This window comes from Hippopotamus amphibius, chromosome 9 (genome assembly GCF_030028045.1).
Source record: "Hippopotamus amphibius kiboko isolate mHipAmp2 chromosome 9, mHipAmp2.hap2, whole genome shotgun sequence".
NCBI classification, from domain to species: Eukaryota; Metazoa; Chordata; class Mammalia; order Artiodactyla; family Hippopotamidae; genus Hippopotamus; species Hippopotamus amphibius.
In genome coordinates, this window is record NC_080194.1 from 79268014 (window position 1) to 79286082 (window position 18069).

General features: G+C 42.2%; 1 protein-coding gene across 2 annotated transcripts in view; it reads left to right on the plus strand.

Moving 5' to 3' along the window:
- The first annotated feature begins 7373 nt into the window (after positions 1–7373).
- PRDM10 (PR/SET domain 10) overlaps positions 7374–18069 on the plus strand; it is an 89488-nt gene continuing 78792 nt past the window's right edge. For both annotated transcript variants that reach the window (XM_057748826.1, XM_057748827.1), the window contains exon 1: positions 7374–7548. The gene's annotated coding sequence lies outside the window, so the exon portion shown is untranslated. The remainder of the gene's footprint in view (positions 7549–18069) is intronic.

Consider the following 18069-nt stretch of genomic DNA (forward strand, 5'->3'; position numbering starts at 1 on the left):
AGGCTAAAGAAACTCATTATATTCATGAGTTTTTCCTCCAGTATGAATTTTTTTATGCTTAAGGACATTCGCTTTGGCTGGAGGCTTTCCAACATTCCTTACATGCCACAATTTCTCTTTAGTATTATTTCTCAGGTATCTGCTGACATTATATTTCCGAGAGAAGACTCTTCTCGCAGTGATTACCCTTAGATGAGATCACTACACATAGGATGAACCAAAGCGACCTCATTATAGTCATAATCATTCTTGCTGACACAGATTCCCTCATACTGAAATCTCAGTCATGGTCCACATTTTTCAAATTGAGCCACATTCATGAAAGTGTTTTCTTAAAGGAACAATGTTTGATGGGAAGTACTTTTTCACTTCATATATTTTCTGTCTTTTTCCTTGACTGTATTTCATGGATGAAGATGCAGTTTGACTTGGGATCCTCCTGCCGCTTTTCTCTCTGCTTATTAACTTTCCAGGCTTCTTCTGGACATCATCTCCTTTGCAGTTCTTTCTCCAACATCCGTGGCTCTAGCTATTTGAACTGAGGATGGTCTACCCACTTTTGTGACACAGGATCTCTGGGGGTCTGGGACACAAACAAAAGCAGATAGCCCATAACAGTTAGCTCTTCTGCAACCATCTTATCTATTTTTTTTTAAGCTGATTTTTTTTTTTGACCACACCACGTGGCTTGCAGGATCTTAGTTCCTCGACCAGGGGTCGAAACTGGGCCCCCTGCAGTGGAAACGCAGAGTCCTAACAACTGGACGGTCAAGGATAAAAAAGCTGATTGTATTTTCCACTCCGTAATGTGTCTGATTTTATATAAAAACCATATTTTAATATAATTATCTGCTAAATTTCTTAGCTTTTTCCTTTCAAATCTTAAAAAATGTAAAAAACAAATATATATATGTGTAACTCAATCACTGCTGTGCAGCAGAAATTAATACATTATAAATCAACTATAGTTCAATAAATTAAAAAAACCAATCTTCTCAGCAAAAACAAACCCAAAACAACAACAACAACAACAACAACAAAACCCTCAATCTGTTTCTATTTCATAAATGCTCATTATCTCAGCCATTCCCATTCAGATACCTTGACCTACAAATACACAATCTGGCACCTATATAGCTTCTTCCTCACTTTATAATGTTGTCTTAGTTTCCTGTGGCTGTCATAACAAAGTACCACAAACTAGCTGGCTTAAAATAATAGAAATTTATTCTCTCACAGTTCCGGAGGCTAGATGTCTGAGACGAAGGTGTTGGCAGGGCAATGGTCCCTCTGAAATTTCTAGGGAAGAATCCTTCTCTTCAAGCCCTTGGTGGTTGCTGGCAAAATCTTTGGTTTTCCTTTTGGCTTGCAGATGCACCATCACTGACCGTCTTCATATATCCTTTCCTATGTGTCTGAGTCTGTATTTTCTCTTCTTTTTTCTTTTTTTGCTTGCAGGATCTTAGTTCCCCGACCAGGGACTGAATTCACACCCTCAGCAGTGAAAGCACCGAGTGGTAACCACTGGACCACTAGGGCATTCCCTATTTTCTCTTCTTTTAAGGACACCAGTCATTGGGTTAGGGCCCAACTTATCCATCCAGTGTGACCTCATCTTAACTCATCATATCTGCGAAGACTCTATTTCTAAATAAGGTCACAGTCACAGCTGCCAGATATGGACTCTGGAAAGCACTATTCAACCCAGTACAAATCTCAAACTCCCAGTTTCACTCATCACCCACACCTAGACCTTCTTAGGCTTCCTCCTCAACCAGCCTTACCTGAGTGTGAAGCTCTGAACTTCTCTGGCCTGGTCACAAACTCCCTGATTCTATCTCTGTAGCCCACCCAGTTCCAACACCACTCATCCCCTTTCCTCATGGTGCAGACCTGAGTCCAAACGACTGACCTTTTGGTTTTTACAGACTATCATTTGTTTTATTATTTTGAACTTACACAGAAAAGATGCAAAAATAGTGCAAACATTCACATACACCTACCATGCAGCTTCCCCATATGCTAACATCTTAACCACAGGTATATATATTTTCTTTTTCTGAACTGTTTGAGAATAAAATGCAGATACATCTCCCCTTTACTTGGTGTATATTTCCTAAAAGCAAGGATATACTTTTCTATACCCACAGGACTGGATACTGGTCAAAATCAAGAAATTAACATTTGTTTAGAATTATTATGTAATCTACAGATTATATTCCAATGTGACCAATTGTTTCACTGATGTCCTTTATATACGTTAAAAACCAAAAACCAAAAACCAAAAAAAAACCCCACTGTTTTTCCCTGGTCCAGGATCCAATCTAGGGCACATGCTGTGGTGCATTTAGCTATCATGTCTTTTTAGTCTCCTTTAGTCTGGAATGGTTCCTTAGGCTTTGTCTTTCATGACTTTAACATTTAAAAAAATATATATTTATTTATTTGGTTGTGCTGGGTCTTAGTGGCGGCTCAAGGGCTCCTTAGCTTGGCTTGCGAGCTCTCAGTGGCAGCATGTATGTGGGACCTAATTCCCTGACCAGGGATGGAACCCAGGTCCCCTACATTGGGAGTGCATTGCGCCTCCAGGGAAATCCCAACATTAACATTTTTAAGGTGAGTACAAGCCAGCTATTTTGTAGAATGCCCCTCAATTTGGGTTTGTGCATGGTTTCCTTATAACTGGAGTTGGGTTAAGAACTTCTGGCAGCCACACTGCAGAAGTCGTGTCCTTCCCAGGGCATCGTCTGCAGAGGTACTCGGTCTCAGTGGTCCTGTCCCTGAGGATAGTAGCTTTGATCACAATGTTGGGATCTGCCAAATTTCTCCACTGTAAAGTCATTATTTTTTCCTTAGCAGTTAATAAGTATCTTTTGTGGAGATATTTTGAGACCACATTGATATTAAACCATCAGATTTTCACCCATTAAAATTTAGCATCCATTGATCATTCTTGCTTGAAAAAATTTAATAATTGTTATGATTGCTGCCAAATGATCTCTCTTCTTTTTCCAGCATTCCTTTTTCTCTTATTAGTTTGTTTTCTTCTGTAATGATGAGCTTTCCCTTTTTACTCATGGACTTTGTTTTTAACCTTTGTAGAGTCCTCACTCTGTTGCCAGCTCTGTGATGCATTAAAAACAGTGTTTTATGCAGGGAAATGTATTTACAAAGCACAAGGTGCAGAAAATGTGGTTGGTGATTTTGAATGCAGAATCATTTGCCCCTTATCCTCTTGTAGAGTCAATAAATAAAAATTTTTTTAAGAGTTTTGCAAACAGCATATACAGCATTTTAGTTGTTTTTATTGGCCTATCTTATCTGCTATACTATCGGCAATAGATGTCACTCTTTACCTCCCACTCTTTCTTCAGACAATTCCTACTCTTGCTAAGTTTCCTAACTCTCCCCTGAAGCTGCTATTGACAAATGACAAGCTACTTTCTCCTCCATCTTCCCAGGCCCACAGGTTATCTGCCTTTATCTTTCTTTACCTCTCAGCATCATTAGCTGCAGCTGACTACTGCATTCTCCTTCAAGCACTCTCTTCCTTTGGCTTCTCAGACACCACTTGCCTCTGTTCTCCTGTTTTACTGCCTTCACTGTCCCTTTGGTTGGTTCCCCTCCTGTCTTTCACCTCTAAATCCAGCAGCTCCCAAGAGCTTAATCCTGGACCCTCTTGTCCTCTATAAACACTCTCTCCTTCATCTAATCCTCCTTAGATGACCTCATCTAATCAGACTTCATGTAATCCTGTGTATTGAAATACAATTTATAGGGGCGAGAGGTAAATTAGGAGATTGACGTATACACAGTACTATATATAAAGTAGATGACTAATAAGGACCTACTGTATAGCACAGGGAACTCTACTTAATACTCTATAATGGCCTATATGGGAAAATAATCTAAAAAAAGAGTAGATATATGTATAACTGAGTCACTTTGCTGTACACCTGAAACAACACTGTATATCAACTATACTCCAATTAAAAAGAAAACACAATGTATAGTGTGATGAATTCTAAAATCATATTGAAGTTCAGATTTCTCCTTGAATTCCAACTGCTTCTGCAGTATGTCCAACTAGATTTCTAAAATATATTTCAAACTTGACAAGACTACAATGGAACTCTTAGTTTTCTAACCAGGTCTCTCCTCAGTTAAGCCATCCACATTTACTAGGTCACTCGAGTCTCAACTTTATAAGTCATTCTTTTTATTTGGCTACGTCGGTCTTAGCTGCCACATGTGTGATCTTCCTTGAGGCATGTGAGATTTTTTCACTGTGGTGCTGGGGCTCTTCATTGTGACACACAGGCTTCTCTCTAGTTGTGGCTCGTGGTCTTAGTTGCCCGTAGCATACGGGACTTCAGTTTCCTGACCAGGGATCGAACCCACACCCCCTGCATTGGAAGGCGGACTCTTTACCACTGGACCACCAGGGAAGTCCCTATAAGTCATTCTTGATCACTCTCTTGTCATCACGAGAATCCCCAACTGTCACCCACTCTGTTATTCATTTGCAAGTTCTTTGGTTTTAGCTGCAAAATGTATTTGGTGACCAACCCCCCATTTACACTACTCCTGTTTTAGTCAAAATCACCATCATTTCTTGCTTAGATCGTACCGCAACAGACCCTTACTATGCTCCTTGTCTCCCATTTCTCATCCCCCCCCAACATGATAAGCTTCCTAGAGCAGCCTGTTATCTTTAAAAACAAAACATTGTATCACATCTTTGCTTAAAACCCCCAACTATTTTAATTGCACTGAAAATACAGTAACAACTCCCATACTCTAGCCTTCAAAGCCATATATGGGCCTTTGCCTGTTTTCCCAAGTTTTCTTGAATGACTATATTCCTTGCCCTGTGGTCTAGCAACTTGGGCTTTCTTATGTTTTTCAGTGTGTTAGAGTGAAAGCTTCATAAAGGCAGGGATTTTTATGTGTTATGTTTTTCCTTTTGTCTATAATGTTAATTGACAGATCTCAAAGCACCTAGGGCATTGCCTGGCATGCCACAGGCCTTCGATGAATATTTATTCAGTGGAAGAATGAATGAATATGTGCATGCTTTTTCCCCCTGATGCCTTTACATCTGCTGGTCTCAGACTGGAATATTCTCCATGATGGGCTTTCTTTCATCAATCAAGTCTCAGCTCAAATGTTAGCATATTGGAAAGGATTTCTTTGATATCTCTATTTAAATTGCCAGCATCTTCCTGCTTTATTTTCTTCATAGCACTTATCATTACCTGAAATCATCTCATTTATTTATCAGTTTTCTTCTGTTGCCTCCATGAGAGCAGAGGCTGTTTTGTTTTTTTGTTTTGGTTCCCCATTCCATCCTCACTGTTAGAACAGTGACTGGTACACAGGACATATTCAGTACCTGTATACCGAAAGGAATTCAACTGTGTGCAGATTTAATAATTAATTTAAAAATGTATATAAAAGGCAGATTCCTGAGGCTCATTCCAAACCTTCTGATTAAAAAAATCTCTGGGGTGGTGTCTACCTGTAATATTTGTGCACTCTGAAGTTTTAGCTGGGGAATTCTCTGGTGGTCCAGTGCTTAGGACTATGCACTTTCAGCCCTCCCACTGCAGGTGGCACAGGTTCAATCCATGGTTGAGGAACTAAGATCCTGCATAGGTGCGCATCTGATAAATAAATAAATAAATAAATAAATAAAGTTTTAGACAATTTCTCCAAGTTCATGAGGCCAACTTGGGCTCTCCAGTCCAGAAAGCCCCATTCCTCATGGCAATTTCCCCTTCCTTGGTGTCACTTCTGGTCAGCAGACTTCAGTTTTGACGATCCCAATCTATCAGCGAGGAGGTAATAACGTTAAATCTCAAAACGGGGGAAGCTGTCCCTAGAGGCTGTGAAACTGTCCACTTCCGGCACTGTTGTCTGCTCACAGCACCAGACGGGAAATTCCGGGGACTCTCTTATCCAATATCATCTCTCCTACGGCAACTGACTTCCACGTGTCTTCATCTCCAGTGTAGCGTTAATAGCACCTCTCACTATAAATGTTAAGGTTTGCTTCATCAGGCCCCAAATATGCTTTCTTTTCAATTAAATTCAACAAGTGTTTATTGACAGCCTGCGCAGGCGTCTATGGAGGAACAAGACATTGGCTACTCATCGAGTTGCTTACAAGGTAGTCAACTGTCTTGAAGTTCTAAAAACGTTTTCCCCAAATTTCCCACATTTTGTTTCCAACTTTTAAAACAAACAGTAAAGCGGATATTGTTGAATGAATTTTACATCCTCTGCCTCCTTCCCACAGCCCCGTGTTTTCTACTCTTAAGTCTTTTGCTTAGTGGTACTTTTTTTCTTGTTTAACCAATAGTTTAGCAATTTTGTATGTTTTATCGTCATTAATACTTTTATCCGTTTAAAATCTGGTGCGCTAAGTATTTTACACGTAAATCCCACTTAATCTTCAAAACAGCGTAGCAAGGTAGATGTCATGGACGGGATAACTTGCTCCCTGAAGGTCCAAAGGCTCAAGGTGTCTTCAAGATCTAGCTGCCATTTGTATTAGTGGCGGGGAACTAGAGCTGGCGTCTTGCTGCTCTGAGCTCATTTCTCTGCACTGAGCTGTTTTGCGAAGGCAATTTCAAGGGATGGTACGATGTGGAAGCCTAAAGTTAAGAAAAGAGTGAGTTAAGCCCTTGGTTAAGCAGTGTTGAATAACACTTCACGTTTGTGAAAATCATTTCCCCGCAGCATGGTAAAGGGGAGAGGAAACACGCAGCTCGGCGCCCCGAGCTTCTGCCTGGCTGAGCTCAGACGCGGGCCGGCACCGGGGCGCAGGGGCACGAGGCCTGCCCGCCGAGGCCGTGCCGCGCCGAGTTCCGCACGTTGAACCCGCTGCCGGGGCCCGAGCCGCCCCCAAGCCCGCGCGCGCCCGGCCCGCCGCGTCCCCGGGCGCAGCTCTCGGGACGCGGGCCCTCGGGGACGTGCGGGGAAGGCTCGGCACCCGACGATCAGCCCCTCCTCCCCACCTGGGGCACCCAGGCTGGAAGCCTTCCCACCTGGGCCGCCGCGGGTCCCTGCGAGCGGTCTTGACCCTGAATCCGAAGAGTCGGCTTCTCTGATTGGCTTAGAGCACAAACGCAGGCGAGCGCTGCCTGAGACGCGCTCTTTGATTGGATTTTAAACGAACAGCAGAGCACGAAATAAAGAGGCCTTCCGTCATTGGGCCATTGTGTGACTCTCCTTTTGGCTTCTCCGCCGACTGAATAAGCGTCTCAGGATCTTCGTCATGAGTCTCAAATCTGGGCCTGTCAGTTCGCCCCAGCGTTACTCCTCTCTAGGCGAGGCACGGAGTTTACAGAGTTCAACCAATCACATAACGTCGAGATCAGGTTGCCAGGCAGGTTATGCTAATGAGACCCCTCCTTTTATGCTGCTCCCACTCTGCGGCGGGAAGAACCACCTGGAGGTGGCGGGGGGGTTTGATTTCCATCACCCCTAGGGAGAGAGGATCGGGGACCCGCTGATCTTCCAGCTCCCCTCACCCAACATCGTGTAAGTACCTAAAGGATTAAGGGAACCGGATAAGCCAGCGTCCAGAGTACCCCTTCGACTGGGAGGGTGTTTCGTCTTTGCTTAGTCCCACCCAAAATGGCGCCAAGCTCTTTCCGCGTCTCAGAGCCCGGCCGGGGCCAACCGACCGCGGACCCGGGTGGGGGGGGGGGATTTGATGGTGGTGGTGGGGGGGAGAAATCCCGGCGGCACCGCCCGATGGTACAGTCCAGCCGGGGCTGGGACGAGGCACCTCACTCGGGGTGGGGGGTCAAACCATCTGCACCTTCCAAGGGGAAAGGGGCGAAATCCCCTCAAGGAGCCCCTCCTGGCTCTGCGTTCAGCCATGGCTCCGGCGCCTCTTCTCCCTGCCTTCCGCGCGCATAGCCTCCCCCCTGCGACCCCCGAGGCGCTCGCACGCTCCGCCGGCCGCGCGCACCTCTCCTCCCCTGCTCGCGTTGGTTGGGCCGGGACGGCAGTTGGGCGCCCTGCGCGCTCCTGCGGCGGCGGTTGGGCTGGCGCTCGGGGTGCGGCGGGCGGTCTCGGCCGGCGGGCGCGGGGGCGGCGGCGCGGCCGGGGACTGCGGGCCCGCGGGCTCCGTGAGCGGGGCGCCCTGCTTTGTCTCGGGAGGCCGCGCCGCCGCCCTGCCGTTGATTGTTGGTCCCCCGTCCCTTACGCACAAGTTGGCGTCCCGGGGCCTGGCGAGGCCCCGCTCGGAGGGCGTGGGGGTGGCCCGTTAGGGTCAGTCGTGGTGGACGGTGTCCGCGCTGGGCGCGGTGCAGGCCGAGGTCCACCTGCGCTCGTGGTCGAGTGCGGAAGCGCGAGCCCGAGGCCTTTGGGGAGCGGGTTGGTGGTGCGCGGTTGCCAGCCGATGGTCAGCTTTCCTTATGCACTTTTTTGTCTGGGGCCACGTATTAGGTCCTGCACTAAGTAAAATGAACGCAGCGCTTTGGAATATTGCGTGCGTGCGTGCTTAGCCTTGTTTGGCGGATTGGTTGGGTTTCGATCCGTTTTCAGTCAATGTTTGTGTAAGTGTAAGCACAAGGCGGGCTGGTTCTGGGTCTGAGTCGAGGGTTCGGAGTGTGAGGAGTCTCACCCGGCTCGGCCCTAGCCATCTGCGCCGAAGCCTGTTCAGATCTTGCCTGGCTCATGGTCCCCAAAAGTTCTTAAAGCTCAAAAGCACTTGCCTTCATTAGAAACAAAATCACTCGTGACGGTTTGCGGCCTCTATTTCAGACCTGCTTCTTTGTTTCTCTCTCCACCTTTTGCTGGAAGCTCTTTGAGGGCAGGGAGGTACACTGTGTTTTTTTGGTATCCTTACACCCACTCCACTCCCAGCACCGCAGAAGCCTCTACGTTGAGGAACCTGAGGAACCGTACTTATATGATGCTCTAGAACTGAAAAAGCAAAATTTAAAAAGAAAAAGAAAAACGAAAAAAAGATTTGTTTGGGGCGCAAAGCCATGCTTAAAGCAGTGTTGATTCAATCTGATATGTTTACAAAGTAACTTCTAGGTTTACTTTTTAAAGTGAAGTGAAATTGACAAAGTGCACCGTTTTAAAGCGAACGATTTTGTAATAGATGCACATTTAAAACTTTGGGACCGAGACTTCTTTCCCCACCTGTGACTCATTTATTCCTTGAGCACCCACTCTTGGCTCTGCTCTGTTATTTGTTTTGCAAGGGCGCTAAACCGCTGTTTTTCCAAATAAGCCTGATGTTTTGCAGCATGCTCCATCTCGCGTTGATGTGTGCATCGTGTACTGTACATGTGTATGTAATCGAGTGTGTGTTATAGCTAAGGCAAAGCGCATGTCTTCAAGGACCCTCAGCGCTGGTTACTGAGAGATTATGGTGGTGTAAGGGATACTGTATCAATTCAGTGTAATTCTAGATTGGTTGGCACTACTTCAATTTCCACTTGTCTGAATTCATTTTTTTCTTCTAGTTTTAGCAGTAATACATGATCATTGTAGAAAACAAACTATAGAAACAGTATAAAAAGTAAAAATTAGTTGAGGTACAATTACCAGAGATAATTTCTACTTCAAATCTTTTTTGTGTGTGCATATAAAATATATTTACAGACTTGGCATCATGATACGTGGTTTTCATGTCTAGGGTTTCTTGTTTGTTATGTTTTGTTTTTTTAATGTAGATAGGTACCTAATGACTTAAATAATGATTTGGCATTTTCAGTAGTTTTCCCCAATACTTGAAGGTGGCATCATGGAATCCTCTGAACTAAAGGAATTGTGAAATATAATTCATTCTGTTTTTCACAAGTAGAATTTATTGATTACTTCTTAAATTTATCATAGGTAACCTAGTGGGATAATTTTCTGAGTAACAAGCAGAATTGTTCCAAGAGTTGAGAAATACTGAAGTGTAATTTTGGTTTCCTTAATAATTTTACACTTCAAGCGCTGGTGTACACATGATAAGTGCATAATTTCAGTTGGTACAAATGATAAACTGTTTAAACACCCTGTCATTGCAGTGTTGGAATTGTTTAGCCAGAGTTCGTTTTAAAATAGAATGCTGATGTACTTTGACCTATTGCCACTAAAACACACAGTCTTCCCCCACCCACCTCCATCCCAGAGAGTGTAGACACACCCTGTCCAGCCATTTATATGGTTTTCACAAGCAGAGTGTATTGGTTACTGTTTAGATTTATCATAGGTGCTTTAATAGATTAGCAAATGAGCATTGGGTCTGGTGTCTAGAAAGAGCTGGTGAGTTAAGAAAAAGGAAGTGCTTGCTACAACCAAATCTTTGCAGAATGGTCCCCCTGGATTCTCCTGGGGTACCGGGTAGGGGCAGGAATGTGAGAGGCAAGCGTTTTCTGACTTTATGATCTTGGACATTCTCTGTTCAAGCCTTCCTCTCGCTCTCTGGCCTTGTACTGTTTATGTGAATTACTGCTAAAGGGTGTCTGACCTCTGTCCTTTTTTTATTCTCCAGGTCATAAGCCTAGTTCAGGACTTATGTGGAACATTCTGACCTGATGCCTTTCCAGTTTATTTCTTTGTAGCCCCTTCTGTGACACTGATACTTCACTATTAGTACTGAAACATTATTTCCACTCCCTTTCCAAAGTCCTCCAGTGGTTTTGGGCTTCCTCTTGCCCAGACCTGTGTAGATTTTAAATGTTTGGGTTGTGAAAGTGGCTGGAAGTAGTTTCTTTTTGGATAACTTTGAAATATTTTAAAGAATTGGGGTTGAGGAAGCAGAGAGGGTGGAGGGAGGCTATAAAGTATCCCAAGTCACAACTATAGCAAGATTAGCTAAAAATGTGGTGAAAACACTCATTACAAAATTATAAAATCAATACTGTGATCTAAGAACTCCAAACATATGGATTGCTAAAAGGTTACTACCTGTGAAAATAGTCTATTATTGTTTGTTATCCATTTCTTAGTTGAACTCTCATTTATTTCAGCATCAGAACGCTGGAGCTAAATGCTCGTTTTTCTTACCCATATCGTTCAGTCTTACAGTGCAGCTCTCTGGTTGCAGCCACAGCCTCTTTCCTGCTGCCCCTCAGATCTGTGCTGTCTGGTGTGGTTACCAATAGCCACATGTGGGAGTGGAGCACTTGAAATATGGCTAGTGCTGTGAGTGTGAAGTGCATGCCAGATTTTGAGATTTAGTATGAAAAAAAAAAAGAAATATTTCAAGTTCTAAAATATTGATTACATGTTGATATGATAATATGTCACATATCCCATGTTAAATAAACTACATGATTGCACTTAATTTCGTCTGTTTCTACTTTCAGATGTGGCTGCTGGAAGTTTAAAATTACGTAGATGGCTTGCATGCATGGCTTGCCTGATACGTCCACTGAATAGCAATGTGTTCTCTTTTTGTTTCTATAGTTTCAAGCAATAGATACTGCATATATGTAGATGTGTCTGATTTCTTTTAGTGCTTATGGTAGCTCTCACAGAAGCATTATTATTCTTTTGAAGAACACGTTAATCTTAAAACCACTTCCAGGTAATTGAGTTAGTTGTTATTGAATTAATATGTTCAATTAGTCATTTGAACTTAAAATAATGATATGACATCTGATTAAGCACATAATCCATTAAAAAAAGTTGAGCTAAGCATAATCAGCTGAATTTCCCTCAACTTGGTCTGCTACTTATTGATTTTTATCATGTACTGTTTTTCAAAGATTTAAGAAATATTTGTGGGAGCAACTTGAAATTGAGAAAATCAAGCTCACAATTTTTTTTCTCCTGTGGTTACAGGCCACAATAGTTTGCTTCTAAGTGTGGAACACTTTGGACCAGCTCATGGGACAACAGTGCTTTTAAACACAGTTAAAGAATTTTAACTTACAGATAAAATCATATTCTTTTTATACCTGTATTGGAAAACGTTGACCATTTTGCCCTCACATACCTTTGTGGATGTATCTCCTTTTACTACCTTGTATAGGGGTTTGATACAGTGTCCAGCATGGGCTCTGGGGGCAAAGGAACCTGGATTCAGAGCTCAGCTCAATTGGATGGCTGTGATCTTGGGCGTATTAGTTAACTTCGGTAAGCCTTAGTTTCTTTATCAAATGATTAAATTAGTTTATTAACTATCAATGGGGATAATAATAGTACTGACCTCAGAGACTCCGAGTGAGGATGCGTCTTATCACTTTCCACGGTGCTCTAAGTGGCTCAGTAACTGCTCACTGATTTTGAACCTTCTGCTTCAGCCAAACTGGTCTTCCCACTGTCCCTACAAGATTCTGGGGTTTTCCTTCAAGTTTTCACACCTTCATTTCTCAAATGGAATGTTTGTTCCTTTTTGCTCACTTCTCCCTCCTTCCCCAGTTCTGCCCACCAAAATCCCATCCATCCTTCCAGAGCAGTGGTCGGTAACCTTTTTTTGGTAAAGAACCAGGTGGTAAATATTTGCAGCTTTGTGGGCGAGATGGTCCCTGTCCCAACTGCTCTCTGCCCCTGGCTTGAAAGCATGGTGGTATTCCAGTTAAACTTTATTTATGGACCCTGAAATTTGAAGTAATATAATTTCCATGTGTCACAAAATGTTCTTCTTTTGAGTCTTTTCAACCATTTAAAAATGTAAAGCCATTCTTAGTTCACACACCATACAGACACACAGTTGTCAGGCCACCTGCCCTGGAGCTGGGTGAGAGTTCACAGTCCCCATTGAGCCTGGGGGCTGGGGGATGGCTGTGGGGTGGGGGTAGACGACACAGACCATTTTACTCAAAAATGATCCATCTTGTCGCCTACACTGTAGGACCTACAGGATTTTTTGTAATGCTCTATGATAATTGTAGCATTTATTGAGTGCTTAATTAGTATTGTGTAGCAACTATTAGTGATTATTTCTTACTTCCTAAACGTATTGTAAATTCCTAGGAGTTTTGGATATTTTTCAGTCCCCTCATACAGAATGCAGTACAAAAGTGCCTCTTACTTACTAGGCTCTAAAATGTTAGGAAGGGAGGGAGGCTCAAGAGGGAGGAGATGGGGAATATATGTATAAATACAGCTGATTTGCTTTGATGTACAGAGGAAACTGGCACAACAGTGTAAAGCTATTATACTCCAATAAAGATCTAAATAAATAAATAAGGTTATTTATTTAAAAAAGTAAAAAGGATATAATGTTTGGAAGGATAAAGGAGTGAATACAATTAACATAAGACATTAAAGTGACTTCTGGAATTTTCCTCCCTTTTCCTCAGAATTCCTCTTTTTGGATGCACATCTCACCATTTTGTTGGCATTGCTTGAAGGTTTTGAGGCCAATCCGTTGGGGGTTATTTTCAGTCTTGCCACAAACCATCATTATAGGCAACCGTATTATAATGTTCTTCTGATAGAAGAAAACTATAATCCTTTGACTAATTATTGCCTTGTGTTTGACTGACTTTTTAAGTGTCCTTTCTAAGGCACCTGTTTACATTTAATCTTTACTGTGTGATAGCGACAGAACAGTGTTGTAACTGCTTTACAAATGAGAAAAAGGAGGTAGAAGTTTAGCGAATTATGCAAGAGTGGCAGGAGTAAGGTGTCTGGGTCCTCAGTCCCAGGCAGTAGTATGTATATTATAAGATTTCAGCCTCTTATTCATCGCTTATTCATCTTCTCTCTTTTTCTTTTTCTCTTGAAGTTGATGAATTGAAAGTCTTCTGGGGAATTCCCTGGCAGTCCAGTGGTTAGGACAGTGCATTCAGTGCTAAGTGCCCAGGTTCCATCCCTGGTCTGGGAACTAAGAAACCACAAGCTGGGCGGAGTGGTGGGGAGTGGGGGAGTGGGGGAGTGCTCCCCTCCACCCTGCAAGAAAGCATTCTGGATTTCCAGTACTTCATAGTTTGATAACTACCAGGACTGGCAACCAATAGATGTTTAAGACCCTTGTTTATGTGACATGTTTTCTCAAGTATGTTAGAGCCACTGAAGTGAGATATAACATAACCCCAAAACAATAGTTCCAGAATTAAAACTAAATTATGGAGCAGTAATTGTGCTTTGATGGACTTTGTTTCATTTAAAAATTTTAAGAAAGTTGATGTTCATATTTATATATACTTTTCCCAAACCTTAGGAATCTCATCAAAAAATTGTATCTTTTTATACATCATTTAAAAATATCTTTTTTCAGATTTGTGGTTTTTCAACAGTTATAAACTGTAGGAGATATATTTTAATTCTAACAAAATATGTATGACTTTTACAGAAAAAAATTCTGAAACTTTATTGAATGACTAAATAAACTTTAAATAAATGGAGAGACTGGTTTGAGGAACGGAAGATTTAATATTGTAAGGCGTCAATTCTTTGGAAACTGTCTTATGGATTTAATGTAATCCCAGCAAATTGAAAAGAAAAAACTAGACAAGCTGATAAAATTTTTGCCAAGTCCCAAGAAAAGGCAAGACACTCTTTTTGTTTGTTTTTGTTTGTTTGTTTGTTTGTTTTTTTTGAGATGCCCTGCCTGAGCCCAACAAACAGAGTGTGCTGGAAAGTGAGGCGTAGGTGGTGCAAGACACTCTTGAAAAAGGAAAAGAAGCTGGAAAAACTTCCGTACCAGAGATGAAGAAGAGCTAAATGATTAAGACAGTGTGATCCTGACACCAAGATAGAGCAGTAGACCAACTGAACACCCCAAGGAGTCTAGAAACAGTCTCACACACATTCAGCCACTTGATTTATGACCCAGGAGGCATGGCAGGTAAAAGGCCAAACAACACAACTTTCAGAAGTTGACATAGGAGAATATGTTCATGACCTCAGTCTGGAGAAGGATTTTTTTTTTAAGATGCTTTTTATTTACATTGTTACCTGCACTAACGGAATAATGGGCAAAGTCTTGAACAGGCACTTCAGAAAAGGAGAAATCCAGGTACCTCATAAACATAGGTGTTCAACCTTGTTAATAATCAAGGAAGTGCAGATTACAACCACTGTGCCGTGTTACTGTGGACCTAAATTAAAGTCTTCAAACGTGTACCTAACTTAAAGTCGGCAATACCAAGTCCCAAAGCTTTTGAGCAATAGAACAGTCATGCCTGGCTGATAGGATTAGAAACTGGTATGACTACTTAGGAAAGCCGTTTGGCATTACCTAGAAAGTCAAAGACATGCAGATGCCAAAGCCCAGCAATTAGAGAAATTTGTATATATCAGAGAACCAGGAGGAATATTTGGGGTAATTTATTTTCCTGATATGAGTTGATTCAGTTCATGTTTGAGGGCTGCCATGTTCTGTACACAGGTAGCTTTGTTTTGGCACAATGGTACATAAATGTTATATTTTTTCCCTCTCTGCTGGATATTTTAATAATATCCAGTCTGTTCTTCATTTCCTAAAGTAATGTTGGGCACAGAATAGGCATTTAATAAATATTGTTGTGTTTTAAAGAATTATCATTTGAATGTTTATAGTGAGTACCCTTCACTGTAGCCTTTGGAGTTACCTGAACTCTGGCTGTTGACTAATTTGCTCAATTAAATCTGTTTCTGGGTTTGGTAAGTTACTGCCTCCTCTGGTTCCTTTGAGATCCAGCCTAGCCTAGTGATTGCATCATCTGGTGGGAGTTGGAGGTTCTGGCTGCTTTGCTGGGAGGAGAATTGTGCAGCAGAGAAGGGAGAAGATAAATTTAAGTTCTGTAATAAAAGGGACCTGGGTTCAAATCCCACTTATCAGCACAATGACTTTGGACAAGTAATAATTTTTGTTTTGTTATGACGATTAAGTGAAATTGAGTATTTAAAGGACATCTCACAATGCCTGGCATATGATAGGAACTCAGTAAATGGCAATAGCCATAATTATTACCGTGCCCCTAGCTTACCTAAGTAACATTGAATTTCCACAGTATGTGTTGTCAATCAGATGGACTATGATTATGCTGAATTTTAAAATAAAGAGCTGTGACTTCCCTGGTGGCGCAGTGGTTAAGAATCCACCTGCCAATGCAGGGGACATGGGTTCGATCCCTGTTCCGGGAAGATCCCACATGCTGCAGAGCAACTAAACCCGTGTGCCACAACTACTGAGCCTGTGCTCTAGAGCCTGTGCACCACAACTGTTGAGCCCACGTGTCACAACTACTGAAGCCTGTGAGGCTAGAACCCGAGCTCCACAACAAGAGAAGCCTGTGCACTGCAATGAAGAGTAGCCCCTGCTCACCACAACCAGAGAAAGTCCGCACACAGCAACAAAGACCCAATGCAGCCAAAAATAAAAAAATAAATACATACATAAATTTATTTAAAAAGTAAATAATTAAAATAAAGAGCTGCATCTGTTAGGGGGTTCTAATTTTGTGGACTCATTTAACTCATTTAACATGTGTAGCCTATATCTGAATGAAGTGGTCTGGTAAGTGTTTCCAAAGAGAAGATATGGCTTGAGATTTCTAAACAGGAATGGGATGTCTCTCTCTATGGGAGAGAATGCTAATCACATAGTTTTAAAATTCTCTTCATTTTAAGTTGAAATACACTTTAAAAAAAATTTATTTATTTATGGCTGTGGTGGGTCTTCATTGCTGCACACTGGTTTTCTCTAGTTGTGGCGAGTGGGGGCTACTCTTCATTGTGGTGTGCAGGCTCCTCATCGCGGTGGCTTCTCTTTGCAGAGCATGGGCTCTAGGCATGCAGGCTTAAGTGGTTGCGGCACACAGGCTCAGTAGTTGTGGCTCACGGGCTCTAGAGCACAGGCTCAATAGTTGTGGCTCACGGGCTTAGCTGCTCTGCGGCAGGTGGGATCTTCCTGGAGCAGGGGTCGAACCCATGTCCCTTTCATTGGCAGGCGGATTCTTAACCACTGTGCCACCTAGGAAGTCCCTTGAAATACTCATGTTATCTAGTGAAATACATTAGTTGTGAGAACCCTTGCCTACAGTTAAGACATTTATTCTTCAATGAATTGTTTAACAATGATAATGTATTAAATTGTCTTTTACTTGGAAAGAAGACTTTTCTGGATAAGATACCTTCATGATCTAATACTTAGCATCATTAATTAAATAATTACTTACGTTTGGAATACACTCTATACCATTGTAGTATACTGTAATAAACACCCCACTCTATCTTAACAGTGAGCCTGTGAGTTAGGTAAATCAGGTGTTATTATTCCAGTTGTCAAGATAAAGAACTTCTACTTGCCTCTCATCCAGTATTTTCCCACTATTCTCTACTGAGAAAACACTTTAAGAAACGTCCTGGCGTGTAGAAGACACCTCTGAATACCAGACCAGTGGTATGGATTCTGGCCTTCTATAGTAGTTTTATTAAGATGGAGGAGGTTGAAATTAGATTCTAATGTTAACTATATGCCGTTAATATAGAGTTTTTATGAAGGCAATAACTGCCTCACTATGTCATCTGTCTGGGCTACCATCTTGTTAATTAAATGCTTATTTTTGATTATTCTGTGTTTCATATTTACTTTGCAAACAAGGGACTGAAGTTGAGGAATGAGAATTTGAAAAGGAACAGGAGGCAAGGCCCATATGACCTGTTCACAGGGGGACTGTATTGGATACAAAGGGAATTACTTCGAACCAGTGTCAGTTTGCTTCTTAGTCCTGGGGACAGAGCCATGGTCCAGTCTGTTTGAACAAAAGGCTGTGCCTGTTTCAGGAGTCGAGGTAGAGTGAACGGGTAGTTACACTGTCTTCTCTTGTATTACATACACAGTGTTAAATTATGAAAATTTTGCCCTAGAATAATCTTCTCTAAGCAATTTTAATATTCTTTTTTTTCCAGTTAAAACTTTTTTTTAAAGATTTATTTATTATTTTGTTTATTTATTTGTTTGTTTTGTTTTTGGCTGCTTTGGGTCTGTTGCTGTGCGCGGGCTTTCTCTAGTTGTGGCAAGCAGGGGCTACTCTTCCTTGTGGCGTGCGGGCTTCTCAGTACAGTGGCTTCTATTGTTGTGGAGCATGGGCTCAGTACTTGTGACTCATGGGCAAGTCCCTCAGTTAAAACATTTTAAAGCACTTGAATTTATTGAGGAAACAGTGTAGT